At 46.9% G+C, this 7025-nt stretch overlaps 2 long non-coding RNA genes across 3 annotated transcripts; both read left to right on the top strand.

Moving 5' to 3' along the window:
- The first annotated feature begins 531 nt into the window (after positions 1-531).
- LOC137841290 (uncharacterized) lies at positions 532-4063 on the top strand. 2 transcript variants are annotated; one of them, XR_011088541.1, is made up of 6 exons: positions 532-1277; positions 1739-1799; positions 2171-2224; positions 2325-3204; positions 3327-3384; positions 3922-4063. It is a non-coding gene; the product is annotated as an uncharacterized lncRNA (long non-coding RNA). The 2 variants fall into 2 exon arrangements; XR_011088540.1 differs by having other exon boundaries at positions 2299-3204.
- A 416-nt stretch (positions 4064-4479) lies between these two features.
- Positions 4480-6744, top strand: LOC137841289 (uncharacterized). Its single transcript, XR_011088538.1, has 2 exons — positions 4480-5423; positions 6308-6744. It is a non-coding gene; the product is annotated as an uncharacterized lncRNA (long non-coding RNA).
- Positions 6745-7025: the final 281 nt, after the last annotated feature.

Below are 7025 nucleotides of genomic sequence, written 5' to 3'. Positions count from 1 at the left end.
AGTTCTGGGACTCCGAACTTCCGGGAGGCCATGTTGGGTGCCCGGAGCATACCGGGAAATGTAGTTCTGGGACTCCGAACTTCCGGGAGGCCATGTTGGGTGCCCGGAGCATACTGGGAAATGTAGTTCTGGGACTCTGAACGTCCGGGAGGCCATGTTGGGTGCCCGGAGCATACTGGGAAATGTAGTTCTGAGACTCCGAACTTCCGGGAGGCCATGTTGGGTGCCCGAAGCATACCGGGAAATGTAGTTCTGGGACTCCGAACTTCCGGGAGGCCATGTTGGGTGCCCGAAGCATACCGGGAAATGTAGTTCTGGGACTCCGAACTTCCGGGAGGCCATGTTGGGTGCCCGAAGCATACCGGGAAATGTAGTTCTGGGACTCCGAACTTCCGGGAGGCCATGTTGGGTGCCCGGAGCATACCGGGAAATGTAGTTCTGGGACTCCGAACTTCCGGGAGGCCATGTTGGGTGCCCGGAGCATACCGGGAAATGAAGTTCTCAGGAACTAGGGCTGGAGCTAGGGTTAGAGTTTAGGGTGAGGGTTGGGGTTAGGGGTTAGGGTTAGGGCTTGTGAATGCTGGTTCTCAGTGTTTGCAGACGACAGTGAGCGTGTTTAAACTAATTCCAGTTGAAGACGTTTCAGTTACTTGCTTGGTGACATTATCAGTTCAACATTAAAAGCTGCAGCAAAAGCAAAAGGGGATTTTTGCTTCTAGAAACACCACAGGTCTCTTGTCCGCTCTCTGATTTTTTTTGAGATAAAACAGATTTAAAAAAAAAAGGAAAAAAAAACCACAGCTGTTTCTTTTGCTCTCTTCCTACTTTCTTGTGCTTTGCCCCTCCCCTTTCCCAGGTGATTGGGTTTGGGTGCTGGGCGGGGCTAAATGCTATATGAGCTCCAGGCATGGCATCAGAGAGCTCATTCTGCTTGGGCTGCTCTTTGGGGTAAGTGCTTTGCTTTTCCTTCAGTCAGTTGCAGGGTTCTCTAGGCAGACTGGAGCCTATGGATTTCTGGATTTTAAGTGCTTGGAATTCACTTAGTAGAGGGATGTTTAGTAGGGGCTGCTGGCTCACTGTTTTTTTTTGGGATGGTGGGATACTCTTCTGTTTTTGAGCTATATTTTAATCTCTAGATGTATAAACCCACTTCTGTAACTCACCAGAGGACTAAAACCAGCTTGACTGTGTGCTACATGTGGCTTGGCAGTGTAGATGCAGCATTACCAAGAGACTGAGCAGGGTTGTATCAGAGTCACCTCTTTCATCTGCAAAGGGTAAGTCTGTAACTACCACTGCCTGGGCTGCTGTGTGTGCATGTCTTTTTGGCATTTGTGGAGCTTGGTTGTTTTTTTTTCTTTTTTGTGTGTATGTTCAAAGGTTTTTTTTTTTTTTTTTTTTTTTGAGGGGCAAACAGTGTGTGTGCTGAGCGTGGTTGGCAGGAGGATGCATGGAGCTGCTCAGTACTGGTAGGTTTGGTTTCTCGGAGTGTGCAGCATCCTTCCTGTGCGATGCAACTGATTGTTGGGCGGGAATGTTCCAGCTTGTGTGTGTTGGGCTATGTAGCTTGTGTAGTGTGTGTTGTGTGGCCCGGGAGGAGTTTGCTGTGGCGCTGTGAGCAAAGAATCTCAGAGGTGGTGAGCAGCTGAAGTACTGAAGCTGGGAAGAGAGAGGTCTTGCAGCAGGTACGCTGTGGCTGTGAGGTGCTTCAGAGTGTGCGTTTCTCTTGTCTCTGCAGGTGCTTTGTGCAGTCGTGGACAGGGAAGGGAAATCCTCATGTCATGAAGCTCTGAGGGAAGGTGAGTGTTGTCAGCCTGGTCATCCCTTATCCAAAGAGAAGGGAAGACTGTTTGGTGTTTGATTGTTTTGGCGTATAATCTGTTCTGCACCTAGATTTTTCTTTCTACATAAAAAAAAATGTTTGAGCTATTTCAAGTTAAGCAATTTCCAGTTACTTGCTGGGCCGTATTGTCCTTTTAATATTCAAAGCTGCAGCAAAAGCATGGGGATTGTTCCTTCTAGAAACACCCCAGTTCTCTTGTTTGCAGTCTGCTTGCTGTTGAGCTAAAGCAGATTTCAAAAAACAAACAAACAAACAACAACAACAAAAAACCACCATTGGGTTATTTGTTGTGAATGCAACGATTATTTAATCCCTTTGTTGTCCCAGGTGGAGTGGATGATACTGGCTGCACTGTTAGAGCTTGGATTCGGAGAGGAAGAGGTGAGCACAATTGTATGTTGCATCAGTACTATTCAGCATTGTGGAGCAGGTGGGCATCATGGCTGGCGTGTTAGTGAAAGCTGGTACTCTGTTTTTGCAGCTGATGATGAGCTTGGCAGTTGACTAAGATGACCATCGGTGCCTCTGTATGTCTTGAGGCGGAGGGACTTCACCATCCAGCAACCCGAGAGCTAAGTGCATCATATTCGGTTTGAGATCGCGTCTGCTTCCATCCTCACTCATGCAGAAATCATCTGGGCCGCATCAGGAGCTCTTGCTTGGGAATCGAATTCCTAAGTGTCTTCTTAGGGGGTTTCTCAGTCCCCATCCTTCTGGTCTCTTGTCTTGAAGGCAGGCTTTTTAGGCCTCCATCATCCCAGTTCTGGCAGTTGCTTCCAGTCGCGTGTGGTGACATTTGAGTCTCTCCTAGGGTCTGGTGCAGAGCACCTGTTCTGACTTGCTGTTGCTGTAGGGCTTTCCTCTGGGGGTCACTTTTTCTTGCGCCTTGTGTTGTGTGTTTTGTTTGTAGTGTTTGTGGCGTGCCTGTGTATGTATGTGTTTGGTCTGGAGGTGTCCTGCCTGGCAGTTAGTGATGACAGCTAACGTGGCAGGTCATGGGTGAGCTAATACATTGTCTGGACTGTTTTGGCAAAGACATCCGGTCTGCCTCTGGGCACGTACTGAAGGGCAGCTGGCACAGTCATCTCTGTGGTGTGTGGCAGATGTTGGGGGTGGGAGAGTTGAGCTGCTTGCGAGCAGCTGTGCTTGCATAGCACTTGAACGGTGTGCTTGAGGAGGTCTGTCGAATCTTGAAAGCTTACAGATATGGGGTTTTGAATTTTTTATTTTTATTTCTTTCCTGTCCCCAGTAGAGCGTAAACCTTTGGAGGAACCTGTCACAAGAAAGAGCTCCTTCTTGAACTGTTCAGCACTCCGTAGGCAGCTCGGTGATTGACTTGATCTCCTTCTGAGGTGCTGAGGTATGGGGGCTTCTGTTTTCAAATGATAATATTGTAAATGGGGTCCCTTTGTGTTGTTGAGCGATGGGTGCTAATGCTGGCAGCTGAATGATTATCTTGTGACTGTGTTTTCCTTTGTTCAGGCTGAAAGGCAGTGTGCAGTCCAGGACGTAATGACCTGAGGTGCCTCTGGAGTGACTGGTGCGTGATGAGCAGAGGTAGCTGTTATTTTTGGGGTGCGGTTCTCAGTGCAGTTATTTTCTTACATCCAATAGAGTAAAATTCCAGTTTGCCTTTTAGAGGTGCTATAAGTGGGTAAAGAGAAGAGATGGAAGCATCTGCCTTGTGGGGCAGGCCAGCGGCTGAGGTACGGGAGGGGATGAGAGTATGTGATTTTTTTCTGGGGATGGAATGGAATTAATTTTGTTGGTGTATAATCTGTTCTCTTCCTGGATTTTTCTTTCAATGTAAATAAAAGTTTGAGCTAATTCCAGTTAAGAAAGTTCCAGTTACTTGCTAGGTCGTATTGTCCTTTTAATATTCAAAGCTGCAGCGAAAGCATGGGGATTGTTTCTTCTAGAAACACCCCAGCTCTCTTGTTTGCACTCTGCATGCTGTTGAGCTAAGGCAGATTTAAAAAAAAATACAGGAAACACACACAAAAAAACAACAACAAAAAAACACCATTGGCTGACTTGTTGTGAACGCAACGATCATTTAATCCCCTTGTTTTCCCAGGTGGAGTGGATGATACTGGCTGCACTGTTGGAGCTTGGACTCAGAGAGGAACACGTGAGCACAATCGTATATTGCATCAGTAGTAGTCAGCATTTTGGAGGAGGTGAGCAATGGGGCTGGCGTCCTAGTGAATGCTGTTTCTCTGTTTTTGCAGATGATGATGAGCCTTCAATTGACTAAGATGACAATCGGTGCCTGTGCATTTCTTGAGGCGGAGGGACTTTACCATCCAGCAACCTGAGAGCTAAGTTGGGGGGCACCTGGTATTTGCATATCTGGGGTGGCTAATGGGAGCTGGGAGCCAGAGCAGCATGGAGCCAGCTGGCTGAATAGACTTGGTGCCACTGTGAGGGTGGTTGAGGCTGGGTCACGTGCAGGCTGCTTGTGGCTGGGTCACCAGGCTAATAGAAGAAGCAGGATTATTTTGTAGTGTGAGTGCGTGCGCCAGGCAGGACAGTTTCCTTCTGTTTGTCTTGTAGTGTTGCTTCTGCAGCGTCTGTTCTGTGCTTCTCGGGTCTTGATATCCTCTTGGCTTTTTAGACCGGACTGACCAGACAGGCGACTTGGTAGCGGTGCTGAAGGGCCTCAATGCTTGTTTTGTCGTCATGACTCTGATCTCAGCACTTCTTGTCTTGCAGTCGCTGCTTGAAGTGCAGATCTGTTTCAGGTCTTGTGCATCATACTTGGTTTGAGATCGCGTCTGTTTCCATCCTCACTCTTGCAGAAGTCATCTGGGCCATATCAGGAGCTCTTGCTTGGGAATTGAATTCCTAAGCGTCGTCTTATGGGGTTTTCACTCCCCATCCGTCTGGTCTCTTGTCTTGAAGGCAGGCTTTTTAGACCTCCATCATCCCAGTTCTGGCAGTTGCTTCCAGTCACGTGTCGTGACATCTGAGTCTCTCCTGGGGTCTGCTGCAGAGCACCTGTTCTGACTTGCTGTTGCCATAGGGCTTTCCTTTTGGGGGTCACTTTTTCTTGCGCCTAGTGTTGTGTGTTTTGTTTGTAGTGTTTGTGGCGTGCCTGTGTGTGTACGTGTTTGGTCTGGAGCTGTCCTGCCTGGCAGTTAGTGATGACAGCTAACGTGGCAGTGCATGGGTTTACTAATACATTGTTTGTACTGTGTTGGTGAAGACATCCGGTTTGCCTCTGGGCACTTGCTGAAGGGCATCTGGCACAGTATATCTGTTTGCGAGCAACTTCTCGTTTACCTCTATTTATTTAAAAAATTGTAAAATTTAATTGCAATCCAGTTTGGGACCCAGTCATGTATGACACCAGGGGGCTTGTCCAGGAGGGCTTTGGTTCTTGGAATCTTATTTGATGTAGGAGAGGTGCCCCAGCATTTGGTGGTTGCTGTTCGAGTCTGGTCGGGACTAATGGCATCTCGAACCTGAATACAGGTAAGCTAAGGTTTTGATTTTTTTTCAGCTCCCTTGCTGGCTGCAGCAGTATATTTTGCCCGTAATTCTGCGTGTGAAGATCTGAATGAAGACAACGGAGTCGTAAGTGTTTAAAGCGTATACTGTTCTGTTGGATGGGTTTTGGTTGCCTGTGTGTGTAAGAGTGTGACTGAGACGGAATTTAGTTCCGAAGCGATTGTGGAGGTCTTCTTTACCACGGTTCCAATCTCCCGCGAGGGACTTGGCCGGTGAAGGACCGAAGGGATTCCCAAAGGATTTGTGGGTGGGTGATAGATCTTAAATCCTCTTTAAGACACTCTTATTAAGGTAACCAAGGGCTGTGGGAATTGCCAGAGTAACATTCCTAGATGGGTGAGACAAAACCGAAGACCAGGGACCAGAAGAAAGGAAGCAAATTACCAGACATACCAGCAGAAAGTCCATTAGGAATAACGATTAGAAACTGGAACGAGAGAGGCCCCAGAAACGTAAAAAGTAAATAAAAAAGGGTCCAGTATTGTGTGATAGAATGGCCAAAGGAGCTTTTAAGACCGCATGTCTTTGGGCCCGTTTTTGGATCCTTTGAAGACTGTATTTGTCAGGCCTTAAATACACATGTTAATTCGAAGGAACCTTTCTGCCGGGAAGAAAGTGATGATGCAGGATTATGGATCAGGAGGACTTCATGTCCTTTTACAGCCTTAATATTTACACTAAAAGCAGGTAAGAAATTTTGAAGAAGAAGAAGAACAGGAAAAATAAAAAGATAATAAACGGGAGCCGTTGGATAACCTACCATCTCCATATCGTAACAATCCACCTCTGGTGGTGTGCTGGGTCTGGCTGGAATGTTAACTTTCCCAGCAGCAGCCCATACAGTGCCGTACTCTGCAGTTGTAGCTGGAGCAGCAGTGTTATCACACCCGTGTTGTGTCTACTGCTGAGCAGCAGTGGCACAGCATTGGGCCTTTCTCTAACCCTCCTAGGGGATGGGCAAAAAGCGAGGAGAGAAACATCACTAGGGCAGCTGACCTAAACCAATCCAAGGGATATTCCATACCATGGGATGTCACACTCAGCAATAAAAGGTGGAAACAGGAAGAAGAGGGGAGGGGTGGGCTCTCGTTGAGAAGACGTCGGTCCTCCTCTCGAACACCGGCTGCGTGCGTTGAGGCCTTGCATCAAGGACGTGGTCAATCATCGCTCATTTGTGGGAAGTAGAGAGCAATTTCTTTCCTCTGCACTTCCATATAGCTGTCATTTATTTTGTTTGTTTGTTTTCGTCCCTTCTTTTTATTTTCCCTTTTCCCCTCCCTTTTCCCCTTTCCCTTTTTATTTCCCCTTAGTTAAATTGTTTAGTTCATGGTAGTCTTTATTTAATTATTATAATTATTTCCATTTAATTAAATTATCCTGATCTCAACCCGTGAGTTGTTCTTTGCTTTACTTCTCTCCCTCCTCACCTAAAGGATGCATTCATGAGAAGTAGGACTGCCGTATCTGAGAGAGCTCCTCTATATCCTTTAAGGGAGGTAACTGGTGTATAACTGGGTTGGAGTTTTAACAGGGTTTTAAGGGTTTCAGGGTTAGCGTGTTAGGGTTTTAGAGTTTTTTTTGGGATGGAGTGTCGCTATGTTTTTTAGGGTTAGGGTCCTAGGGTTTTATTTTTGGTCAGTTATTTAGGGTTAGTGTGTTAAGATCCTT

Source organism: Anas acuta, chromosome 17 (genome assembly GCF_963932015.1).
Source record: "Anas acuta chromosome 17, bAnaAcu1.1, whole genome shotgun sequence".
In the NCBI taxonomy this organism is placed as follows: domain Eukaryota; kingdom Metazoa; phylum Chordata; class Aves; order Anseriformes; family Anatidae; genus Anas; species Anas acuta.
Note: the sequence above shows the minus strand (reverse complement) of the source record. Positions and strands in the feature narration are given on the sequence as shown.